General features: G+C 36.8%; 1 protein-coding gene across 1 annotated transcript in view; it reads right to left on the bottom strand.

The window, feature by feature from the left end:
* Positions 1–27,322, bottom strand: part of GABRB2 (gamma-aminobutyric acid type A receptor subunit beta2) — a 229,586-nt gene that overhangs the window by 183,611 nt on the left and 18,653 nt on the right. Inside the window, exon 1 of the mRNA XM_080399297.1 lies at positions 303–27,322. This exon is cut by the window's right edge and continues 18,653 nt beyond it. The gene's annotated coding sequence lies outside the window, so the exon portion shown is untranslated. The remainder of the gene's footprint in view (positions 1–302) is intronic.

Raw genomic sequence — 27,322 nt, 5'->3', positions numbered from 1 at the left:
CCCGTGGGGGGAGGGACAAGGGTGTTGCACAGCGAGCGAGGCGGGCTGGAGAGCCCATTCGCTGCCCGGCACAGCTCGGTCCCGCACACCGGGGCACCGCGCAGCCCCCGGCCGGCCCCGCCGCCTGCACTTCGCGGCAATCGGGGGGGTCCCGGCTGTGCGTGGCCCCCAGCCCACACACGGCGGCCTGGGAGCGGGAACAGCCGGAGGGGTGCGGGGCTGGGGGCGGCTGCCCGAGGAGCAGAGGTAGCCGTGGCCCCTCGGGAAGGGCTGAGGTTCAGGCGGTTGGGATGAAGCCTCACCTGGGGAAACGGCGGGGCGGAGGGGGGCTCTGCCCCCGAGAAGCGGCAGGGCTGCTGAAAAAAAATCAGCAGCAGAACCGTAAAACAGCCGGCAGCCCCGAAAAGCAGGCAGCCATTTAATACGGACCGGCAGCTACCTTGGCTGGAGCGCTAAGGAGCAGGGAAGCCCCGCGACGAGCGCCGCAGCATCCACCTGCCGCTGAAGCGGGGCCAGGGGAGCCCCCCCCCCGCGCCCCCCCCCTGCCCTGCCAGCGGAGCGCCCCGGCAGCCTTCCCAACGGGGGCCAAATCCTGCCCCCCTCACCCCGCCGGCAGTGCCTTAGCACAGCGCACCGTGCCTCTGAGATCACGTATCTGCTTGTTTTTCACTTCCAGGAGAAAGGAGAAAAGAGAAAAAGAAAAAAAAAAGGGGGGGGGAAGCCTTTTGAGGGGCTGGGGGGAATTCACCAGACATATTTTCACCACCTTCTCCCATACGTAACAATTAGAATTACACAGAGGGAGAAAATACACTTTCCCAGATGAAACAGACAAGATTATGTTTGTGACAAATAAAAAATGCCTCGATGTATTCCAAAGAAAAAAAAAAAAACCAAAACACCAAACCTAAACAGCTAAGTTAAAAAACGTCTAAGCATTTGTTAAAATGACAGCCTCACTTTGCAGCTTTCTATTCCATGGCTGATGTTACAGAGCCACTCTCCCTGTTCACCAGCGGAGGTTTCTGTTCTCACACAGCTAGTCTGCTTCACTGCCAAACCTCTTGAAATATAGCCCTGGAAGGAAGATGGTGGATACTCTGTGCAGTGAATCATTTTACTTTACATGTATAATAGGCACTTTTTTTTTTTCCTTCTGCAATCATATGATAAGAACAGGAGGTCTCAAGGTAAAACACTTTATCCTGCACTGTGAAACTCACCTGCAAGTGCTAACTTGGGACTACACCTGACACTCCCGATTTCTGAGCTGTTTCTGAGTCTCCACTATTAATTACCATTATACCACAGAAACGTTTCATCTACTATATCGGAATATGAACCAGATATCAAGAGGAACCTGAGGCTGAAGGCTGATAGTATTCAGTGCTGGACTCCCAGGGATCTTTGATTTACATATCAACATAAAATCAGGGGCAGAAAAGCACCATATTTCCCTGGGAATGTTGGAATAGTACACCCAAAGGTTTCAAGCTATGACTTATCTAGCATTTGTTCTGTGATCTGGTGTATGCACTAATAACCAAGCAACGCTCGCTCTGGGCCCAAAGTACCACTGTGCCATGTGTAGTGAAACCTGCTCAGTCTGGCTATTCCAGCAAAAAAGAATGGCACATCTCAAACAAATTCTACACACATGGATGTCACGGTGCATTATGCATCAAAAATTAACGTATATCATTGGGTTTGGGAAGTAGAAAGGCTCTGTTGAACCATGTTTGAGATGATCTGTATAACTTATTATTTTTGCTAGCTGTACATGTACCACCAGCTACATGGGTCTATGCCAGTAACACTTCCTTACCACCACTCCAGGCCCTGTGTGCCCAAAGAAGTCTGTGTGAGTGGGGTATCATCATTATGTACTGACACAGAGTACAAAGTCATACAGTAATTTTCCTTTTGTAAATAGTTTCATGCTTTGCTATGCATTTTCGACAGTGCCACTTTTTCTCTGACCACAGGGTTCGGGTCTATTGCTCTCATTCAAAATTTCTCAGCACCTTCAAAATCTCCCATTTATTTTAAGCAACTTGTCAAAGAAATTGTTCCCCTCTTTCTCACTTGTGTCTGTGTGTTTGATTGAAAAGGAGAGGAAATAACTGGTGTGAACACCAGTATTGGCAAGATGCAGAACTCTTCATATAACATGTTTAAGGATTGCTATCTAAGATTTTGGGTGTTTTACAATGGGGAAACAACCTGGTTCCCAGCTGCATATGATACTTGTAGCTCTAAAAATATCTCAATTAGGTTACAAGTACTGTAATTTGAAGAGAAGCCAGCAAAGATGTTCATATTTTAAATGCCAATTGCAGATTATTTTGATTCCTAGCTTTCAAGTTTGAGGCGTACAAAAGAATACCCCCAAACCTAAATAACTCTGATGTCCCACAATCCTTGCTGACCAGCACATGGCACTGTGCAAGAAATGGGCTATACGCAACATTATACTTTGCTTGTCTTATCAGCCCTTGACTACAGCAGTACATTCCTGTCACAAGCGAGATCTTAGGCCATGCACTGAGAACTGCTCTAAAGTAGTTTTCAAATGGTTTGCTGTAAGTGTATAGATTGTGCAAAATAAGCTTTCAGGTAGCATAAGAATTTCAAGATAGGTTCTCAAGTGATCCAATCACTCAAATCAATAGAGACAGAAGAGGTGCTGATTTATGCTAGCCCAGGAACAATAGCCCTGCATCACAAGTAACAAGGGCAAAATCCCACTTAAAAGGAAATTCTTTTCACTGCGCCTCAACAGGCTGGTATAAATACAGTTCTATGAAAGTGATGTTTCCTGAGTTTTTGAGCATTTTTGACTAAGATGCAGTAGTATCAGAAACACTCAGGTGAAGTTGTTTCCATGTAACAGGTAAGATTTTATTCCCTAATTTAGAGAAGAATTTATTTTGATGCATGATTTCCATTATCACTTCCTGTAAAGCTATAAATTAATGTAAAATAAACCAAAATGTAGTCAACCCTTGTTGAAATTTCCTGAACAAAGTTTCAGTATACCGAAGTGGTTTCACTTGTCATTTTAGGTCTTCAGATCTAGTATGTCACAGCCCATGCACTACACACCATCCCATTAGCAATCAGCCTGTCAGCATAAAGATCCCTATTACATCACATACACAGAAAAAAATATTCATGCAGGTGTACCTTGATTCTGCTTTTCATGGGCAACGGAATTCACTTCTGCATGGTGATGATAATCTGGGATTTACAGGTTCATATTAGCTTCACCTACTGTTATATCTAAAAGAGGCCAAAGTGGTAAATCTATCAACAAAAGCAATAGTGTATGACCTGTCAATTATACTGCTCTTGGCCCTTAAAAAAACATGAGATGATCAGTATTGTACATAAACTGAGTCTGATAAGTTGCTTAGGAAACAAATAGCACTTGATCCAGCATAAATTTCACTTAATTGCAAGAGAAGGGCAAATGGGAGGGGCAAGCAATAGTCTCTTATTTCTTTACATCCTTATGTAGGACTTTATTTGCTGGAGTTCATATTTGTTCATTCTGTGACTCACTGCATGGCATCTCCACAGGGTTAAAGACCCTATAGCTAAGACTTACCCCAGATCATGACTTAGGCTATACTTAATGGGTCAAAGACTTGCTATATCTTTTAACAAAAAAACCTTTTGTGTAGTTTGGGATCAACAGATCTTAGATGTTTATTGAGGACAGTCTTTTAATGTGAAATTGAATTACAGATTAAAAAAAAAAGAAAAAAGGGGAAGCAAAAGGTTGTGTGAGACATCCACAAGTGCTTTGATTGCAGACAATTGTTAGCAACTCAGTGGGGACTGGAGTGAAACACAAAATGTCTGGCACCTAGAATTATGACAGAAAGCAATCTACAGTCCTCTTATCAAATCGTGAAAGCACCACAAAGCACCCTATTTCCTTCAAAGTGGTGGAATAAATTAGTTTAACAGCTATATAGACAGCAGTTTTTGAATTCCTCAATTTTAGCTACATTGGCACTTGGATATCTACAGTACATACATCCTTTGATAGGAGGGCCGGGCAGGGCACAAGGAGCGATTACATAGGGTAAGGATAGTAAAACACTTAAAAGACAGCACAAAACGTACACCAAGATTATGTCACTCTGTGTCTAAATCTCTTCCATGCTGTTTGTATAACATTCAGCCCTGAAAGCAGATTGCAGAAACCTGTTATTAAATTAATGGAGTGGCATTTGTCTGCATCAACTGATTGCAGGATTTGGACTTCCTTTCTAAGCTCACTTGGATGGAGAGTTGGTTTCCTAAATTTTTTATATTGGGTAATACATTCCAGAATACTGCTATAAAAAAATAAATAAAATCTAAGGGTTCTAAAACTGTTAGTTTGGAAGCATTTGATGAAAAATGAAAATTGTTTTCTTTTTAAAGGCATTTAGCTTCAAACATCAGTCTTGGGTCTGGTATAACCATATGCAATTTTTAAGACTAAAATGGAAACCTGCATAGCTTTAGCTGGATTCTTCTCGGCTGGAAGGGCCCCACTTCTTCAGAAAACTCCTCCTCAATATCACCACCACATTGACCAGGTAAGGGGACAACAGTAGGGAAAAAAGAAGTGGGAACCAAGACAGGAAAATGAAGTAAGTAAATTAACAGGGCATATGAACAAGTAGTGAAGGGGGAGAGAAGCAGAAACAGCGAAGGCAAGTGTTATGTCCTGGCACAATGAAATGTGAAGAGAGCAGAGCCATTTATTTAATAGGGACTCAAAAAAATATTACTGCTTATTTAAACTAACATGTAAAACGTGAAATAATCCTTCTATCTCAGAAATTAAACACAGTTCCTACATCAATTCGTTTTTTCTCTAGACAAAGGGAGATGACTGAAAAGTGATCACTGAGACTCCTGACCTCTGTGATACCAACTATCAAACACGTTTTGATCCAGGTGAAATATTTTGAAATTTAAAATTTATTTTTCCTGTAAATTAGGAAATGTCACAGGATACTTTTAATCTAACTTGCCATTTGTAGTTGTAAAACGTATTTTCACATGAAAAATATCTTAATAAAAGTAAACAAACCTCAAAGAAACCAACTGTGACCACAGTACAACAGCCAAAGCATAATCAGTGAATCCTATTTTAATAAGGCAAAATATTTTACACTTTTATTTAGAAAGATACCAGTATTATGCAATGCACTTCCTAACTCAAACAAGCTCCTTATACCTTCTGGTAAACAATGATCCAGGTTAATGACTTTGTAATAGAAAGAGCTCAAAGGAGAAGTGCTACCAATGGATGTAAGCAATACTCTCACTGCTCTTCAAGCATGCTTTTTTCAGTAAGAACTAGGAGAATACAAGTTTGTATCTTACTGTAAAACAGATTACAGCTATTCTTTTATTGCTGTGCTAGAAAGAGAGATGAAACTGCTTTCTGCAAGTGTATAGTACCATTACTTCAAGCCTTCTTGGAGAACAGAGAACACACAGTGCCTCTCAGCTTTCACCGGCTTGTGTGCCCACCCCGAATGTGCTTGTGTCAATGTTCCTATTTTTCCCTCATTACTCTAAAACCTCAGCTAGTCCTAGCAAGGAGGATATGTTCCACAGTGGTGCAGTAAGCATAAATACATCTTTTGTAACACATTTTGCCCCTCACTGTTGCTTTCTAACTTTGAGCATCCAGGCCAAATGTTTCATGGAATCAATACTTGCTTTACATGTGATTTGCCTCTATTTACAGATGCTAGAAAGCAGAAATTTCACTGACAGATGTTTCTGTTTAGCAGCAATTACTAAGTCTGAATGGAATAGTTTTGCTGACTTGAGAGTGTTTTTATACAGCTGCATCACCCTCTACAGAAGAGGTATTATTACTTAAATGGTGTACCATGGAAATGGAAAGGCCTGTCAAGCTGGCAAGGCACTTGTCCAGCAAATGCAAAAACAGTTTCTATTTATCACAGAGAGCACCTGAAGAAGCAACTTACAGTTTATGGGTACGTATGCATCAAAGCACATCTAAAGCAGTGTAAAATAGGTAAGCCTAGATGAGTGAATGAACCAAAAAGTAGAATTTGAAAACAGAAAGTAAAATTAACTCAGTATCGAGTACATAGGTGTTGCAAATCAGTCCTAGAGGAAATCGATATAATCTTGAGAAAACAATTCAGAATCCCAGGACAGAGGGGGAAAAAACACCCAAACTCAACAAAATAAACCACCCCAATCACAATAAACTAACTGTGGAATAATCCCTCTGAAGAAGCCATATACAGAACAAAACTTAGTAATACCGTCAGTGTTTATCACCTATGTATCCAAGGATCTCTCTAAAATACCTCAGTATTTCTGTGGATAGTATATCTCTCTCTCTCCTCCCACCCCATTTTGGGCTCATACTTGGTAATTTACAAACAGCTATGATCTGGAAGAGATCTCATTCATGCAAATAAGTTTCTACAATATTATTATGCCAATTTCACAGATGAGGTAGGTGAAGCACACACTGGCTAAGCACCCAAGCCAATTCCTACTGAAATTAATGGAAAAATCCATATTCAGCTCAGGAACAGCAATGTCAAGGCCCGTCTTACACAGCGCTAAATGGTAGAAAACTGGAGGAGTGCCCAAGAGCCATGATTATCGAATGACTTCGTACCAGGTCTGTACCACATTTTCAGGGGTATTAAAAAGAACTACTTTGTAATTTTTATCAAATGAAGTACTAGATGGAAATGAAAACATCCTACGGTTCTTATATTTCTTGAAGCTAGAGCTTCTGAAATAAAGGATGTGACTTATTGTAGAGAGGTCAAAGTTTGGTACAGGTATGGTCAGTCCTCAAGCAGAGGTGGAGGTGCTCAGAGAGGGTCTGGAGCGATTGTAAATTACTGTTCTGAATGTGATTTGGGTGACCTCCTCCCTAATGCCTAGGGACATACTGTGTCTATCCCCCATATGCCAACATAAGGTCACTTTAACAGCTGGATCACTCTTCCAGACATGGACAGTTCAGTGAAACAGGACAATAAAACTTTCTTCAGAAATGCTTTGAAGAATTGTGAATTAACCAGTCAGACCAAGAGTCTGTCACTGGAAACAGAACAGCTCTGAGTAGCAATACTAATCATGGTATTAACTTTGTAAATTTATTCTGAAAGGCAAAAAAAAGAGCTGAGTAATACTCATATTTGATGTTACACAGCAGACTCAAAGTACTGCTCTGCATTTTATGTCTTAAAATGGCAGTTCTGGATATCTCATGCCAGCATGAATCAGGAGTAAATACAAATTTTACATCATTACAAAAAAAACCCACCCTAAATTAAGAGTTTTGAATAAGACCTTTTCTGTATAGTAAAAAAATAATGCATCTTTATTTATGTATTTAGCTTAACTTTGGTTACACCCAGCTGCTTAGCTCACTATGAAAAATTAATTATGCTTTATGTAACTTCCACAAAGCAGCTTGATAATCCCAACTCTATACACTAAAAAAACTTTATGTCCATCGTGACTCAGAGTTCAAGTTCAAAAAAAGCTGGATCTGTCTTTCAAATATCTTTTAATTTCTCCAGTTACACTTTATAAATATAGATAATTTGCATCACATAAGGGATCAAGGGTCATTTGAACATGTTAAGAAATTAACACTTTCTTCACTAGTTTCTTCAAGTTTAAGTCCCATTTAATTTTTTTTCTGTTTTAAACTTGACTAGCTTGTTCCCAGCATTAGTCCCTAATATGACATTTCACATCAAGTAAAAGATACAGTTGACACTGTCACAACTTATTGTTGAGGCTAGGGATAAGAGTTTTTATCTTTTCAGGGCAAGGCTGATGGATGGTGCTGTCATTCACTTGTGATTCTTTTTCTGAACTGATCAGTTTTCTGACAATGCAGTATGACTCCATAGCCCCACAGGGGAACATGCCATATGCGCAAGACATTTGTCCATTACTGCCACATATAATTCTGCATGAATGACCTCTTTTTTCTTAAGGTTTTTACAATGTAAAAGTTTATTATGATTCTAATTTATACTGCCTCAAATCAAAGTGACTCACCATTCTTCACTTCAGACTTTGTTTTGAGGGAAAAAATAAACTGTCTTCCATTTCCTGATTCATCGCCTTCAAACATTCTCATAACAAATTTATTTGCTATAATGAACTTATCTCTTGCAAGGAATGCAAGCACTCATCTCATTGTTTTGAATATCCTCATTAGTAACGCTACCTTTCTTTGAAGAAAAAGATTTAAAAATTCTCATTCCTACAGTCTATACAAGAACAGAAAAATGGTGAATAGTATAATAAAACCTTTTGAAATAAATACATTAGTACAATAAATAAATAACAAAATCTGCAAAGATGAGAAGATGTAAGGTAAGCTTCACAGAGTTTGGGAGGAAGTTTGCACTTCTGAAATATAACAAGATAAATATTTTTGGCCAATGACAAAGACACAAATACATAAACATGTTGATGAAGAAAATCAGGGTCTGTATAAACATTGGGGAATATGTAGCATGTTTACATTGTATAGACACAGTTGAACATGCATATACCATGCAGCTTTGGAAAGAAAAATGCAAGTTACAAGTCAAAGATTGCTTATTAATGTTACCTGTGGTCCTGTGACTCTTCTTTGCATTGCCCTGATGATAATGACTCTGTTGATGACTGTACGCATCCAATCCAGCACTACAATGTTTTGAAGGTCACAACAATTGATACTGTCTTTTCACAGTGCACTGAATATGTGATTCAGTATCTATGTGACATGAGAAGTGCATTATGTCTGTCTTCCCCACCCCAACACTACTGCCCTTTTTCCACCTGCGCTAGATGGGCACTGGATTGGTACAGGAAACTTCTGGTTCTATGCACCTGAGGGATAACTCTTATTCTAAGATGGTCTTTTTGGGGCCAGTTTAGAGAGATCTCTAACTAAACAATGTTGTATGTGTAAGTCATATGTCGGAATCTACATAGGTCCACAATACAGCATGATCCAGGTTGTAAAATACTTACAGTTGAAAGTGTTTGTTGTTCTTCAGAGAGATTAGGACAATCTGTAACAAAATCTGTTAGGACAATTATCATACCAATTACAAATGAGTTGAATGTCACATTACAACGTAAATTGGAAAGACGATTTTGAAAGTAATAAACAATTGCATCTTGGAACAGGCATGCAAGAGAACAGGCTATTTGTGACTTTGCCTTAAGTAACTCTCTGAAATAATTCCTGTAAGTATGATTGAACTGTTAAATAAAAAACATAATATAATTAAATTTGACATGTTTTGTGAGATCAGACTAAGCGGTAGTTTGCCACACTGAAATTCGGGGACCGGTTTCTATTTAAATGAGTTGACTACAGCAGTTTGAAAGACAATGAAGTAGAAAGAAAAGAAAATTAAAATTCATAGGAAGCAGCCTGGACACCATCCTGTTAGACAGTCGGGGAGAGATCTGATAACTTTCATACACCAAAGCAACAGGAGTGAACAGGTCAGGTACTGCAGTGGTTTTAATACAAAGTTTGTAGACCTTCAAGCCACTTCTTCTGATTGAAACTCAAATTATGGCAGCAAGTAAGATTCTAAACAATGGTTGGCTAGGGAGGTTACAATTCCCATACAACTGCCAAAAATAAGAACATAATATGGTAAAAAACAAACTTCAGAAGCTTAGCAGAATGCAAGTGGGATGTCAGTAACCCCAGAGATCTATCTTGCAGTGAGGCAATCTTCTTTACTTAGTTCTCTAAACACAGTGAATACAAGATACCTATATACAGAAGTGAAGTAGAAAGCAGCTTTTGAGGCATTTCCAAAGATAAAATATCAAAAACTATAACAGCAGTGGGTGAAATAAGAAGAGGAATAAAATCGTTATAAGAATTACATGAATCCATCCAAGAGTTTTGAAAGAACTGACAAATGCAGTAACAAGCATTATCAGTCAACCTATGAAACTCAGAGTTAATACCTTCATGATGTGTATACACCAGACCAGGTTTTGAAAGAACTATTTCTCTGACTTCTCAGAGTTCTTTGGAAAACTGGTAGATGGTATCTGTAGAGCTCTTCAAAGAATAAGAATATTCTTTCTGGTTAGGTCTGAATTGAGACATATATGGTCTACTATACAGATTCTAATTAAGGACTCATAGGTATAGTAAAATTGTAGTAAAATAATATGCCAAGATTAGTAGGATAAATAAAAAAATAAGCTATATTATCCCTTCAAAGTATCTCCATCAGTCAGATGAAGCATCTGTGAAAGTTCGAGACTTTCTCAAGAAAAAATATCTAGCCAAAAGTACAAAGGGGAATACCTATTGCTTATCCTGCTATGAATTCTGGACTGTAGTTCACATACGTCATAGCATAGGGCTTCCAAATTAGTTGCATCATGTAGTTTCACACATTCCTTTTAAGTTCTGATGTTGACCATTAAAGTGGATAGACTAGTATTATACGTGAAGCACAGAACATATACAATAAAGCCATTGGTTTGCGTCATTCATGCCTAGATGCATTATGTAGAGTACTCATGCTGGTTTAGTTCCTGCTTGCTTTGGAGTCAGTCCACAGCTTACTCTTCCTCCAGATGTAAAATTCCGGACAGATTTCCAATGAAGAGTAGGCAAACCATAATGTTTAGTGGGCTACAAAAAGGTTTGTTACAACTATCCTATTGAAGCCCTGTTTTGATCCTTCAGGGAAGAGTGAAGTAGTGCATTGCCTCTGAATTTGTACTTTTAAAAAACCTCACATCTACACTACTGTATCTTTGGAGGGGCTTCCTGTGGAACTATTTTTAGCCTAGGTATCAGGAGCTCAGCTCTAGCAGCACGAAACTCAGCATGCACTAATTAGGCTTCTCAGAAAGCACTTGCAGACCACACTGAGCTCCGCAATGCTGCAGCTTACTGCTGTTATTTGAAATACATGCTAGCCTGAAAAGTTAGCTTGGTCTTGTAACTGCAGTCTAGGAGGTCCTGCAAAAGATGCATTGCACCCTTGCTTGCAGGTGTTAATGTTCTTGAAAACAAGACATCAGGCAGTTGAGGATTAATATAGGATATACAAATATACTATGTTAGGTCATATCTTAATTTTGTCTTCTCGATTTAATGTCTATAGGGAGAATATATACTGATAGTTATAATATAAGCACTTCCGGATTTTCTTTGCTTTGATTCAGCTGAAAGTTGTGTGTTATGCAAAAAACAACTGAATCATGAATAACAAAGGCATGTTTTTTAATTCTCTTAGTGGAGACCAGCAACTATTATATACTGACTGTTCAAGGGTGTTATTTTTGTAAACAAGAAAGAAACTAAATGAGCATAGAATTCATCATTAGGAAATGGTCTCTTAATCAATTAATACACATTCAAGACAGCCCTAGTCAGCTAAGTACTGCAGGAAAATAGGAAGAGATCTCCCAGGGTGCAGCACACCCTGCTTTCTCTACCATATGTCTTCTAAATGTGTTCCTCTGTGTCACTATACTCACAAGAGAACTTGCTGATTCTTGGCAAATTTATTCCAATACATTAAAAACATATAATTCCTTAAGAATAAGCTTTGCTTATTAAAAAAAACCCAAACACAACAAAACCAAACTCCCCAAAAACACAAAACAAAAACCCAAAACACCCTTACAGAAGTGATCAGTGTATTCTAGCAACAGAGATATATATACTTCCAAAATTGTGATGCAGGTTTTTTTTACTTTCTGGAGTGATTCCATCTAACATCCCATTCCTTTCCAAGCTACAGCCTGAATAAGGCGCTGAAAACCAAAGCTTAAAAACTTCGAGAGGTCAGCTCCATGATGCATGAAACATATTAGTAGTATTTATTTGGATGAGGTACTACAGACAACAGTTATTATAAATTTAAAGAGAGCATGACATCAATTTAGGGAGACCATAACTGTCTTGAGGTTTGCCTAAATGCAGATTAGAAAAAATATATATAGTGAATTTTCTAAAAGAAAACTGTAATATACTGCCCCCCCCCCTTTTTTTTTTTTTTTGTTTTCTGTAAGGCTAGAAGAAGCCTAAAAAGCTCAAATAGCTAATAAGCTGCTGGTAAGTCACAGATTTTAAATAATATACTAAAATTGACATTTATAGTGTAAATCTTCAATACCTTTCTGTAAGCTGTACAACACATTGGGTAGGAAGCTTTGTTCCTAAAAAGAAGCTTTTAAAGGCTCTCCAAATAGCCACAGAATGAGGAACTGCACCTTAAAAGGAGAGGGGGAGGTACAGGATGAGGGAAGAAGAAATAAGTGATTTATTTAAAATTCAAAATATATTTTAAGGGGGATGCACGTGTTATTAAGAAGAAGAAAGACAAGTTGAGGTGAAGTAAGGTTGGATAAAGGTAAAGTAGGAATTAACTAGCATCTACAGGTGATAACTAAGAATGGAAATTCAAGAGTGGAAACATTAGCAATTACTATTAGAAAGTCTTTGACAACTGAAGAGGTGTCAGTTGATTGGAAACCAGCGATTTGTTTCAGTACTTAGAACATCTTTCTTAAAATTATTTAAAATAGATACACATCTGCAAGTTCTGCATAGCTTTACTGTGGGCTTTAGGAACACGAATTTCAGTTTGTCTGTTGTCTTTTGCTTCCTAAACTTAAGATGAGTAGAGATGCTTTTCCCAACATCTCAGGGAAACTGGATTTCTAACTACACACCCCATGGGTCTCCTAAAAACTGTTTGAATTTTGGGAAAACAAACTGTTCTAATGCTTACTATGGCTTTGCCCAGCCAAGAATCCCACAATACTTTGCTGTGTTTTATCAGAACTTTTGCAGTCAATGACATCCTAATTACTAACAGTTCTGAAAAGTGCTCTTAAAGCCAGTTCTATGAATTAGCAAGTTTAATTGAGTCCAATGGGCAGAAAAAATAAAGGGAAAAAGTGTGTGTATAGATGTTCTGTATGTGATATAATTTTTTTACAATACAAAACAATTCATTTTTAATACAGAATCTTTTTACAAATGGCTGTTTGAAAATATGAGCAGAAAAGTCCATTTGCTAATAAGATAGATAAATCAGGAACTAGTGAATATTCACTGGGTAGATACGATTTATTTCCACTGTGCTCAACAGAATCCATCAAAATCTATCACATCATACAATGTAGAAAAGATGGGATCTATGTTAAGATTTTAGTGTTTAGAAGGCTCAGTATAAATCTTTTTGCAAAGTAAAGCAAAAGTTAAGACATTGCATGTCATGATAAAAGGACTCCAAGGAAAATTCCAGCTAAAACTTGACAGTGATTCTTGCCATAATATCATAACTCATAGGAGTTCATCGTGTCCATTTTAAGAAATTCAATCATGTTATAAATCACAGATGAATGGAGCTGTCTTATTGTATATTCATAACACCTCACGTAATATGCAACACATTTTATTTATCTTGACTTACATTCTAAACAAACAAGGCTTTAGTTATTCTAAAATAACGTATAATAACAAAATACGCAGTGACCACTGATAGCATCAACAAAAGTGTGTAGCTGGAGAGTTTTTTTGTTTTGTTTTGTTTTCCCCATATATAGGAGTAGCTTTCTTCTCCTCAGAAAAATGCACAATTGGAAATTTGAATCCGAGGCTTTTATTGTACATACACAGATAAATCTGCTGAATATTACACGCTTTTCAGTAAGTCTCCACCTATACTCAGGGTTTGAAGATGCATCACATTGCATTTTTGCCACATATATTCACTGATATGCCATGATCGCATTTGTATGTTACCAATATTGTGTTTCAACTTTTTGTCTTTGACATCAGTCCCTGGCCTTAAGACTGGTCCTCTCTTCAATACATAATATTTCCTATGTAACAAAATTTTCAGTCAAATATTCTAAGAAAATTATTGCCTTTAAAAATGTAAAAGGCTTCCCATCACACTGTTCAAAGAAATTAGTATTTAAGGACATTTTTAAGATTTAAAAAAATGCTGTATTATGTGCAAGGTATTTGCACACTCAAAATTGCATTCCAGTTATTCCATGACAACACTAACACTTTGCATCTAATTTTTTTCTTCATCAAAATTTTGCTTGATTTTATCTGCGCAGATCTCTTTCTGGCTATTCAAATTTAAAGATCCTTTTGAGACCATTTCAAAAATGCAGCCACTAATGAGAGGGATGATTAAGAGGCCTAGTAGTTTGCTATTAGCATATGGAAAAGTGAAACAGTTTCCATCTGCATGCCTATTTTTATCTCTGTTTCTTCTCCTGCCCTTAAAGTAGAACTATAACAGCAGTAATCTGCCTTATTAGGGCACTGGAAAAAAAAAATCCAAAGTGGGAAACCTCCTATGACTGCTGAGTGAGCCAGTCCAGAGCAGTAGTGGCTCATCTGCCCATTATTATCTTTGTGCTATAGTCTATCATAGACTGAGCACTGTAGTTGTGTTCACTGCCCCCTTTGAATTTAAATTAGTATTTTTTTCATCCAACTCTTTGAGGATATTTCAACACTTCAGGTAAATAAAGATGCATACAAAGATGTCATGTATTAACAGCAAGTACATTAACTGATGTGTTATATGTTAAGAATATCTTCCAAGTTTATACATTTAACTTTGATCCTATCACAAATAAAATATATTTGACAATTAATTGTGAATATTCAATGCAGTACATCAGGCTTAATCTCCAGCATTCAAGTTTAAATCTGCTAACAGTTTCTTATTAAGCACAAGACAAAAAAAAAGTAAACAAATCCATCTTCCATTGGAACTCTGCGCTTAATTTTTTTTTTTTATGACAAAGACTATCCAATGTTTTGGAGAATGAGCAGATTCAAGAGTAGTAATAATCTGAAATTTCAAGTAGCATTAATGTTGGGTTCAGTTTAAAGCAGACGTTAGTTATTCTTCAACACAGTAGCAAAATTACAACAATTTCCACATTAAAACAATAGGCATACCATGAAACCCAAAATTAGTCAAATTCTGAAGTATTTGCTCTGAATTTCTCATGTTTAAATTGAACCCAGAATTAAAAAAATTAAAAAAAAACAGTGTGTGAAATCTAGATGGCCAATATAGCTTTTGCTTTAGAAAAAACTGTATTAGCCAGACCAGAAAGAAGATCTGGTAGGCAAATAAGAGAGCTTTTGACAGGGAATTTTATTAAATTTATAGAGGGGCAAGAATTCAAATTTGAACAACCAATCATTGCCTGCCCTCACTTTTTGTTTCCTCCTTCCCAAAAGGGCAGAAATGGACAAAGGTATGATACGGTATCTGCAGGTGGGATCTCTCAGTGAGCTCCAGGAATATCCACCAATAGACTGAAGGAAGTTTCTAAATTCTTTCACTGTGTACTGTTTGACCTTGCCCGAGTCAGGCAGAGATGTCATCAAACCACACCTCAGCATCCAGCAGAAGACCAATTCCAGTCGGAATAGCCATATGAACTTCGAAAAGTTTGACCTGTGTAGCCTACAAAACAATGCCTGCCCATTACTTCAAGTTGTGCATTTCAAATTAAAATACTTAATGACATTTCTTAAGCACAAGTAGTTCTATGAATTTTAAGCCACTGTGAATTATTACTAGCCTAAGTTTGGAAAGGAAAACAGAAAAGCAGTTATTCTTTGTCCATTCTATTAACAAGTTTCTGCATCTGTTTTAATAGATTCTAATAATATAGTCAATAAGTATTTACACAATTTGAATCAAATATTCTTCTGAACACCAATCTAACAGTCAAGAGTGTGTGTCTTCGGGGGAAATAAAAAGCCACAAAACAACAACAAAACAAAAAACAAAACACCCCACACAATGCCCTGACCAGTACTGCTTATCTGGGAGCATGAATAATAGTAATTAGAAAAATCAGTACAAACAGAAAGCTACTTCTAGAAAGTCTAAAGGAGTGAATTTTTCTTATATAGTAAATATAACACTCTGTCCAGAAAAATATATATGGCACAGACACAAGAAACTGAAAGCAGGCCTCAGAGTGGCTTACTTATCAGAAAAGTAAGAAATGAAGCAAGCAATTACTGAACTATTGCACTATCTGAAATATATTTCAGTTAGCATGACACAGTAAATTAACTTGCCTAATTTCAGGTAAAAGGGAGATAAAACTGTACTTGATCTCAAAATCCCCATAGACAAGGAATAGTATTTCCAATTTGATTCACCTATTGCCTCTTGAAAAAAATATTGCTGTATGAAGCCAGTCACTGCATGTTTGCATCCTAAAAATGCTTATCGTCAGGTTTGGCCCCTGCCCTTTCTTTTGTAAATCCAGTCAGCAAAGATTTAGTTCCATTGAATCGGGCCTGTAAGCAGTCTAAACACAATGAAAACATTGATAGACGTTCACTGGTTTCAGGGTGGTTTTTTGTTGTTGGATTCTGAAAGCACCAGCAGCTGTTACAGCTGCTCTGTATCTACCAGTTTGTCACAGTGATGTTTCCTAGGATGCAAATATGAACTGATACAACTATGATCAGGCTGAGGATTTTACAGCTGACTAGACTGGGAGATGACGACCAAGGTCAGGCATAACCTGCCAGTTAGCACTGTTCTAAGTCAGCTCATTTTTGTAAACTGGTGAGATGTTACAGGAAACAATTTCCAAGTCTAATTGCATATTCAAAACACCACCTATTAAGTACTGTTGCATCCTCACTGCTTCACACCCCCATAGGGCCTTGTTGCTACAAGCAGCACCTAATGTCCTATGGAATCATCTGGTAAACAAGCATGCAGTTTGAAAGTTACACTGCAGCTTTCTATCTGGGGTATGTGTTTCAGTGCCTCCCAAATCTCTAGTGCTTAACCTTCACAAGTAAATCTTTGAGGTATGAATAAGGTACTGAAACAAGCGGGTTTTTAACTATACTTAGGCATGTAACTGTCTTCAAAATGAGTTAAGAGCCTAAACATCTTTACAAATTGGTTTTAAGTGGGTAGCCAAGAATATAGATCAGGTAGTTCAACTAGAGTATGTCCAGTCTTACCTGCAACAGGGGCAGAGTTAGCGGCACCACAAAATCTTAGGAACAGAGAACACAAACAACATTTTCTAGAGAAAAACTGAACCAAGAGAGCAAGAACCGGTGGCAAAGGCAAGTGTAGGGACTGTGCAGGGGACAGGAAAGAGAGTGAACGGAACAGATCTATGAAAGTGAGCCAGGCAGCAGCAGGTCCTGCCCTAATGCAGTATGCCAAGATCTCCTGTCCAACTAATGACACCTGAGGGTGCTACTCCACATCAGAATCTGACTTAAAATATTTAAGTATCCACCAGAGAAAGCACTAAGCAACATTCCAGGTCCTTGAGATACCATTAGGGAATTCTCCACAAGCATCAGTACTTCATCAAATTAGAGATTTAGAAAACAAAGGTTATACAGATAATACTGCAAACCAAGTAAAGTATTTGTTCAACTTGCTAAATTTAACATATAGGAAGATTATTTCCAGTGGAATCAGAGGCAGAGGAGCAGGGAAGCGCAAGCAGTATTTTCATAGCTCTCACAATTGAAGGAAACTGTTGGATGGTTGGTATGAAGCTAATTATATTAATTTGTAGAATATTAAATCAGGTTTCCATGAGAAAGAAAGATTGAATGTGAATGGAACAGCCTGAATCTTTATATATAAAAAGGCTAACTTTCTGAACAGAGGATTAGAAAATCATCAATAAAGTATTGTGTAATATTATGGTAACTGAGATACTAAGGCATCAAATATAAATAAAGAACAAGTGAAAGAATATTTCATTTGTTTATATGTCCACAATAAAGAGTGGTTAACCTGGAAGATAAATTGGAAATTCTCAGTGATGGGAAATGAACAGATATATAATTGGTATTATTGATGCTGGTTACTGGTATTGAAATCGTTGATTACAAACTATTTAAATTAGTAAGCAGATGGAAATTCATCACTTGTTTCAGGGGTGCAAGAACCTCTAAATCATAGTTATAAATGTGTATTTCATGCTTTAACAAGCCCAGGAAGGTTCATCCCTGAATCAGCCCACAGAACAGGAAGAATCATTTCTTCAGCACACCTTTGGAATGTATGGGCTCAGCAGTGTGTTAGAACTTCAGTGTGGAAGACTGGCCAATGATCTCACGCAGTCAAAGTAATAAAATGCTATTCAATTTTCAAAACACAGAAAACACTGCAACTGGTAGTATTCTGGACTTTGGTGGTCATTTAGAGACAAATCATCCTGACCAATTTCTTTCGACATGAACAAACAAGCAGCACTCCCCCATCTTCAGTGCTTAAGAAAGTTCTCTTTCCCTCAAAAGAAATTTATTGGCCAGCATGAAAAACTTAGAAAAACAAGATTGAAAAAATCAAAGGTTTCTTAAGATCAGAATATTAAAAGTTCTAAATTTATGATAGTACTAGAAAGAGACAACTTCATTTCAGTGATCAGGTGAAGACAGAAACTGGATTAGTAAAAAAACCCCAAAAATAAATCAGATAAGTAACTAATATAAATTAAAAGTTATGAAGCATGGAAAAATCGAACAGATAAAGTACAGATAATGTTTTTAGCCTAGAAAATCTTAAGCTATTTAAGCCTATTCTTATTTCTCAACTTGATTTTAGGATTAGTGATACAGAAAATCTTTAATTAAAAGTTCTGTTCTTCATGTTTCAATGAGAAATACAGCCATCTCAATCCCTTCTGTCTCAACTTGAATTTAGGATTCTCTCCCAGACAGTTGGACTGCTAAGATTAAGTCAATTCTGCCATTTTTAATTTGGAATACATTTTTGAGGTGTTTTTTTCCTCCTAGGTACCGTCAGCCTTAACATGCTTTTCTAAACAACTTAGTGTAATTTCATGAAAAGTAGAAACCCCATATAAAGGGGAAAAACGTACCTGTAGTATATACAATACCAAATGGTATAATTCATAGCATAATAACTAGGGATAAATAAAAAAAAAAGTAAAAATAATAATGCTTTATATGAAAAAAAAAAATCCAAACCAAAACACTAAAACCCAGGACAAGTTTTTGCAGAGGAAGCTGAAAAATAATTTGTTGACAATTAATTATTAGGAAGGATGCTAAGAAAACCTTACCATGGATAAACATCAGAAAAATCAGAAAACCTAGAAGAAAAAACACAAACAAAAAACCCCAGAGTACTAAAGGAGAGCAGGCAGAAGAGATCTCTTGTCTGCTAGTGTTAATTTTCTAATCTTCTGGAGTTTCTCCAGTTTTCCATGATTTATTAGAAGAGAGCCAATGTTGTGCCCATACTAAAAATGCCAAGAGGGATGAATCAGGTAACCACAGGCCAGATGCCCAACTGCAGTTCTTGGCAAAATAACAGAAAGCTGCTGCAACAGTTTGACAAATTAAAGTATAGAAAAAAATACTTAATTCCCAGCTACATGATTTCAGAGATAATTGGTCTGGACTAAAAGCTTGATTTTATTCTTTCAAAAGATTACAAATTTGGTTGATTAAGGTAATTGCTTACACGTAATAAACTTAATTTTTGCAGGGCATCAAAAATGAGTACAATTCAGTACTGTATTCCATCCATGCAGAAAAACATAACTGATTGCTTTGGAGGGTTAGCCCTCAAATTACTGGGGTTTCCTGCTTTAAAAGAACGAGTAATATCGCTACATCAGAGTTAAGAGATTGGAGTAGCCCTGCAGACATCTGTGTCTGGCTGTCTATGCTTAACATCTGACTGCCCAATCGATTAGCAAAGTTGTAAGAAATAAGACAGGAGTTTGCCTCTAATCACTTTTTCACAAAACAAATAAAATTGCATAGAAAATTGTTTGATCAGAATATTCTGATTCAGACCTTTGCTCAGAATATTTTTTACCAACTTGAAACAGGAAGGAAGAGGAAACTTCCGTGGGCATCACTGAAAATGCTGAAAGGGGAATCCTGCATCCAGCTTCAGTATATGCATTACCAAAAAGTAGATATTTTTGCCCTACCCTGTCCAGGGCAAAATGGAGCATATAACTTAGGGGGCAGACAAATTGTCTGTCTAGCTGCTTGTCTTGAAACAGACTGAGGGGCAGCTTGCTGCTTGTATTTAAGTATTCACTCACAATGAGAGAGACACCAAGTACCACAGAGTTCTTTAGCGGCAGGACAAGGAGTGATGGAAACCAATAGCTAAAAGCTACAGCCAGATAAACACTAGCTGGGAATAAAACACAGTTATCATGGAGATGGTTCATGGAATAGGATAAGTCAGGCTGGGGGAGACTTCAGCAGTCATTTAGCCCAGTCTCCTGCTAAAAGCAGAGTTAGCTCTGATGTCAGGGAGAGCTCAGGACTTTATCCAGTCAGGTCTTGAAAACTTACAAAGGTGGAGACTGCAAAACCTCCTTGGGCAACCTCTTCTATTGCTATTAATTACCTCAGTGCTCAACCCTGACAGTAAAGATGTACTTTATCTATACGTTAGTCTCTGAATTGAAAAAAATGTCCACAATTACAAAAAAGTACCGGCGTCATTCAAGACTCAAAACGAAATGCTGGTCCTAAGAAAGTAGCAGCTGAAAAATAGAGATGGTAAGTATAGCTATAATGGTCTAGTAGTTCTACTTTATGCTCATTCTTTCCTCCTAATACAATCATATAAGCATCCTAGAGTAATCTGGGACATTAGATCTTTGCAATGTGATACAAACTAAACTCTTCACTAAGGTCAGGTATTCAGCTTTTTTGATCAATAGTGATGGTCACGTAACATAAGATACTAAAGGCAAGACCGAAGTATAGGTGTTATATATAGGGAACAACAACATTTTCACATTATCAACAAAGTTATGGATGATATAATTTCTTTTAGATAAAACAAGATTAATTTCTTGAGACAATATTTTTTGCTTTGTGCCATACAATTAATCTTTTCAAAAGTAACTGAGAATTTGACATAAAGAGGCTTAGTGAATTTTTGTTTGAAAACAAAAGATGTGTTCCTATACTGTTGAAAAAAAATGTAAGCAAAGCAGAATCAAGGATACTGAATTCATCAGACTGTAGCCTATCGTTATTTATGAAGTCACAGATGTCAGCAGGAAAGGTTTTTAAATAATTCTGATGTAAACTCCTAAAACATAAAAAAGGGGAAGAATATAAGCATCTCAAATGATGCTAACTACTCCTATTCTTTTTACAATATAAAAAGTAATATTATATTTTGTAACAGTAAATAGTTTCTTAGAAAGATCTGTCCTGTTTTCAGTATGGGATTTTGGGGTTGTTTGGGGGCTTTTTTTCCGATTCCCTTTGCTCCTCCCTTCTAGTGCCAGAAGCATGTCCCATAGCAGTTATCGCCAGGAAAAAAACACATAATCAAGGAATAGCTCTACACATGAAATGAAGAGTTAACGGGGTGTGTGTGTTGGGGTGTGGGTGTGGGTGGGGGTAGGGGGAAAGAAGCCCCAGAAACTACTGTAGCTTCAAAAAAGATGAAATTTTAAATCCATTACTCATTTCAGTCAAACTTTCAAGGCATTACAGATGTACCGCTTCATGTGGCTTGCTTCAAAATAAAAGAATCTTAAGTTGTGAATCATTTAGTGCTACTTACTCTGTGCAACCTATGAGATGTCTGCCACTTGAAACTGCCCATGACTTTAATAATCAATTGGAGAATGCAGCCAATCAAACTTCACCCTGTGATAGTTTCCAAGGTAACCAACAAAGATACCGACATGGGCTGCATGTAGTGGGGAAAAAAGGCACAAAAAATGCTGCCGCATTTCCACTTTTTTCAATACTTTGGATTGTATATTATAAAAATGCTACAAAAACTAAGTCAGTATTGACAAAACCAGTAGCAAAAAACAAAGCAGAATTAAAAGACAGTGAAGTATACAGTATAAGCACCTCTACTTTCAGGGACTCAGGAGGGCTACGTAGCCTTCTTGAAGCTCTGCTTCTCATGGACTACAGTAGGGACCCCTCCCTTCACGGGTGAGCCACGGAAAATGAAAACAGCAGCTCATTATCACAATTAGGACACCTCTGTTTTGTCCTTGTAAATATTTTATTAAATTGATATTTGTTTGTCAGTGGTCCATGCTGAATTGAGCTGCCTTTGTTATGATGCAATATAAGACACTGATTTTTTACAGATATTTGTTAGAACTGTAAGTTGTCAGCCAAAAAAACCGCACAACCCCAACAAAAAAGAGCAATAGTATTTCAATGTAAAGGAGGAGTTGTCAAACCACTCATTAGAAAAGCTCTCCCTCCTCTCTCTTTTCTCTTCCCATCCTGTCATTCAAAGCAGAATATGCAAGGGGAAAAAACGTTGGGGCTTTTTTTTGGGTTTTGTTTGAGGTTTTTTTACCTTTCATGCTGACACAGAATTTCAGGTCCCAGTTTCTTTCAATTAAAATACCTCAAAAAATTGTGATCTTGGCAAAATGAATCTCCAAGAACCAGACTGAGCTTCTATTAATTAAAGACTTAAAACTGGGATTTAGCAATACAAAGATTCTGTGACAATATGACTGAACAATGTGCATACATACACTGGAACCTTTCTCAATGGTTGTTTTAAAGAGCTTATACCCGATAATGGGCTCTAATACAGGAAGGTTTTCTTGAGAAGCATCTTGACACAGCTTCTCAGATGCTGAAGTTTTCCTGATCAGAGACTGTCAGTCCTGTTTCTGTGTACAAAGCCACATAGTAGATAGACATCACATTCCCCAGAATCTAATATGTTCCTGAGGCTTGGTTTTTCTTGTGAATTCTTCAAAAAAACAAATCATTGATCTCCAGAAAAAAGAAACGCTTTCTGTATCAGCAAAAGGCCGCTTTGTCTATAAGGCTGCCTTCCACAAAAAAACCTACTGATCAATCCCCCACAGCCAAACAACAAAACCCAAACCACAACAACCCAAACCAATACACACACAAACACACCCAATAGACTCCAGTCACTGGAACTATTTCTTTCTGATTATCTTATCTTACGGGGCAATTCTTTGGTGGTTAGAATTTTCTTGCTCATGAAGAGAAATCCTCCATGAAGGCATTTAATTCTCTTTTATTCTATTAAGTGCTGAATGACACAAGCTGTTTAGTGATGCTTGTGAAACTGACTCTTCAAGCTTACAGACTGGTCTGAGCAGTTTGAAATGCACTACAGACTCAAATGATTTTTAATGATTTTAGTCAAATAGGTTCAGTTATTAAATTTAATAGTTGCTAAATATTTTTAAATGCAATAATACTTTTCAATTATTGAAAAAATTAATGCTAGCACTCTCGAAGATAACCAAATATATAAGCATTAGAGTAGGTCAGAAGTTGGCAATCAAGTTCTAATTTTAATTAGATGTACTTCATATTAAATCTTGCTGTACCATAAAATGGTTTCAGAACATAACCCTAATTCATTTATATTCTACAACCCTTATGAAAAAGAGGCACAGTGGAATCAAATTCCTACATTATTTAATAAACAGCTCTGTAAATAAAATGAAGGCCAAAGTTTGAAAGCAAGGTGCAGGCAATGAGACTGCAATAATCTTTGTTTGCACATGCAGACAGGATAACTACATGCTTAGCCATCTCTCTGCAGAAATACCAGCTTTTATTCTTTGACTCAGAAAATACAGTTTCGAAATTGCACCCTGAAACTTCGTAGAATACAATAAAAAGCAAGATTTATTTTTATAGTTCTTATACTATATAGTAGCAAACAATAACAACATTTCTTGGAAATATAAAGATGCAATTCTTCTAGCTTGCCCATTTGCTTTACATTTTCCCATCTATTCAGACTGCAAGGGGTGGGGCGGGGCAGAGGGGGGTGGGGGAATAATGTGTTTATTAAGAATTTGTATGAGAACAGATTGACCCAAATGTCTGTTACCAAAATAGATTATATTAGCTAGAATGGAGTGTATTGCTTCCATGCAATCAGCAAGAGCCTTATGAAAATGTCAACTCTTATACATACATTCTGATGCAGGATAAGTCAAATTCTTTTTCAAGTCTGTAAAATAAATACATTAGAAATACTATGCTTTGTACTCTGAGAACAGAATATAAATCTTCTAGAACTACTATCTTTACAATCAGTTTCTTTCAATGCTGAGTTTTATTTATTGCTTTTGGTAGACTACCAAAATAAGTTTCACACAGTCCTCTCAAGTTGTTAATCATTAAGATTAGCAGATAGGCAGTTGCTATGATCAATAGCGTCCTCTGATAGACCAGTCTAGAGCTCCTTGCATCTGGTCAAATCACCACAGAGCTTGAAAGTACAGCAGCTCATTACTGTAGATTTAGCATAATATGTAGTTGTGCTGTAGATTGCAAAGGATAGGACAAGTCTTTTGCTCTGAAAACCATTGCAGTGTTTCTATTTCATCTTGTATATCAGAAGAAACCCCTGGGTACCAAAGACACCAAAACATTTAAGTCTATGAAGACATTAAAACCTGACATGTTGCAAACTGCCTTAACAAAGATGGTGCAACTTGCTGCATTTGACTTTTTTTTCTTAACCATTTATCATTTTGGTTTTCATTTAAATGCATCTCTATAAGGGCACATAGGGGAAAGAAAGGCCTATTTTAGTCTCAGTAAGTTACAGCAATTTCACTTTTATCCACAGCCTCCTAATAATTAGCTAACACAAGAGCAGCAAAACTGTAAGATCTGGGTTAGATAAAAAGTTACTGTAGAGTTGAGTGTCATCTTATTAATAACCGTGTCCAGAATGTTTCATAATGCCACAGAATCACTTAGTAAACCAATACATGGTTGTTCAGTACTTGTTAGAAAAAAATATAGCACAGGAAGAAACAAAACAAATAAAGAGAACAGCTTTTGGGTGTAAGCATCCAATAGCATCTTACAGAATTAATAAGGTCATTCACTGTCTCTGTATATCAGCTGGGTTTTTTGTTAGACTCTCCTCCACACTTTTGCTTGCAATTGGTAAACCATTTACAACTCTATATTTATGTGCAAGTGACCAATATATTGTTATTCCTTTCTAATAAAAATCTTTTTGCAAGTCACAGCTATTTAATCACCTTTTAATTCTTTTATATATTTGTATGCAAAAGGTACTGCCTGAGTTATGAACTACTAAGTGTTGTTGCTTTACATGTTCATCCTTTACACCCTTCCATTAATTTAGCAACATCACTTAGGTTACCTGATATTTCTTTCACTTCCTGAATAGATTATCCCAAAACCTACCGGGAAGCATGCAAGTATTTACCGAGCATACTTGCTCACAAATTTCTATGTTACCTTTTCATTAATAATCTTGCAAACAGCAATTCCTTACTAAAATTCAAGTACCAACAAGCGGTGGATAATATTGCAGCAATATTCTGTGTTTTATGTGAAATTATATCTTCAGACACCCTTAATGATTAATAATTAAAAAAACCCTTTAGCCTAAAAACTCAACATTAAATTATGAATATATTTTTGTAGGCTACAGGCTTCTGGGTTTTATATGAATTGATTAATTATAAGAATAGATGCTTAAAAAAAGAATAAATAGTATTGGCCTGAGACCATACTAGCACTTTCACTAATCTTATCCTTCAGTCATATCTACCTCTTTTAGAGTGAAGGTTTATATTTATTATGAAGCCATGCATATTTTGTGCACAGATTTAACATATTATATGATGCATTTGGAACCATCTTCCAGGCATTCAGTCAGATAATATCAAGAAAAACAAATGGTAATATCCATTGAGACTAGAAAAGAAAAAACCCTGTCCATTCTCCCCTTCTGTATTCTGACATGGCTTCATAACAGACAGTTTTATATGAAGATATGTTTCCCATTTTGTTGGTTATATGAGTCATCTGTTAAACAAACCCACCAAAGGATTTGAATACTTGTTTTAGAATTGAAACACCGGCAGTGGCGGCTCAACTCATGCCTAGTCCACACTACTGTGTAAGCTTAAATTTAGAAAAGCTTAGTATAAATAAAAATCAACACCAAACACTATAATTTGTCTCCTGTTCTGTAGGAGTTTGTTACTTAGAAAATTAACAAAATCCTGTTCCTACAAGGAAACAGCTATACTTAGATTTATGATTTGTTAATTTTACAAAATAATAGATTTGGTTTTCAGCCAGGAATATTTAATAGCTTAATCTCTGAACAAGAGGAAAAAGAAAGGAGAAAAAAAGGAAAGTGATGAAAATACTGCAGTTGCAGCTACATTTCTTACAAAATTAGTTATGCTAGTGAAAAGTAATATGTACAGGTGTTTCTAACAGGTCACACTGACTAAATGTCACAAACAGTTTTAATATCCCCATTCAACAACAGTCTCCAAGGTTGAAACCTTGGCCATTTGAGGACTAGCCTTAAACATGATTATCTTCTAGTAGTGGAAAACAGAAATAAGACCATAGTTTTAACAGATTTCAGCTATTCAGCTGCCTTTGGGCCAGATAACTTCAAGTTCCTATAGATGTAGAAGGTACATATGCAATTTACAGAAGTGACTAAGTGAAATTCAGTGGGAAGTAGATACTGCTGACTAAATTGCCTTTAAATAATTCTGTTAAACATCTGACTGCACCGTCCAAGCATCTAAACAGATATTCCCTAGTAAGCCAATGTCTAGGTCTTCAACATTGCTGGACAATATGTTTGGCTGTTATAGATATTTTCTTTTTGTCTGGCAATCACACCAGCTTTGAGATACTAAAAGGCAATGGGTCATTTTGAAACATTATTTGAACTAAGAAGTACAGAGTGTTTCGCAGCTTGGAGGTCATATTCCACTGACGTCTCTCAAATTCAATCCCAGAATATTTTCAAAATTTGAATATATAGTCTCCATTGTACAAAATGAAGTCTTCATTTAGTTTCACCACTTTCAAAATAAAATATCTTTTACAATTATTTAATCACATGAATTTCACCACCGCTTCCTTGTGATCACGTTATACCAAATGATATCCACAGGGGGTGAGGGGAAAAAAACCAAAAAATAAAAAAGGAGGAAGAGGTGGGATTATCATAACACACATATCATAGAGGGTAATTTACTTCTGATTTTCTTAATTCAGATTCATTTTGCAATAACAAAAATAATAAAAATTAATAAAAATAACAAAAGTTATTTTGTTATTATTAGACAGTTTTTTGAGAAAATAATATGTATTAAGGCATCTTTCTTGTCAGGCTGTGCCCTGGGAGCTCTGACTGGTGATGGCACATGTGCAGGGAGAACAGTTTCTGCA

The sequence above is a fragment of the Falco punctatus genome (genome assembly GCF_963210335.1).
Source record: "Falco punctatus genome assembly, chromosome: 8".
In the NCBI taxonomy this organism is placed as follows: domain Eukaryota; kingdom Metazoa; phylum Chordata; class Aves; order Falconiformes; family Falconidae; genus Falco; species Falco punctatus.
This window is presented reverse-complemented; position numbering and strand designations above follow the sequence as displayed.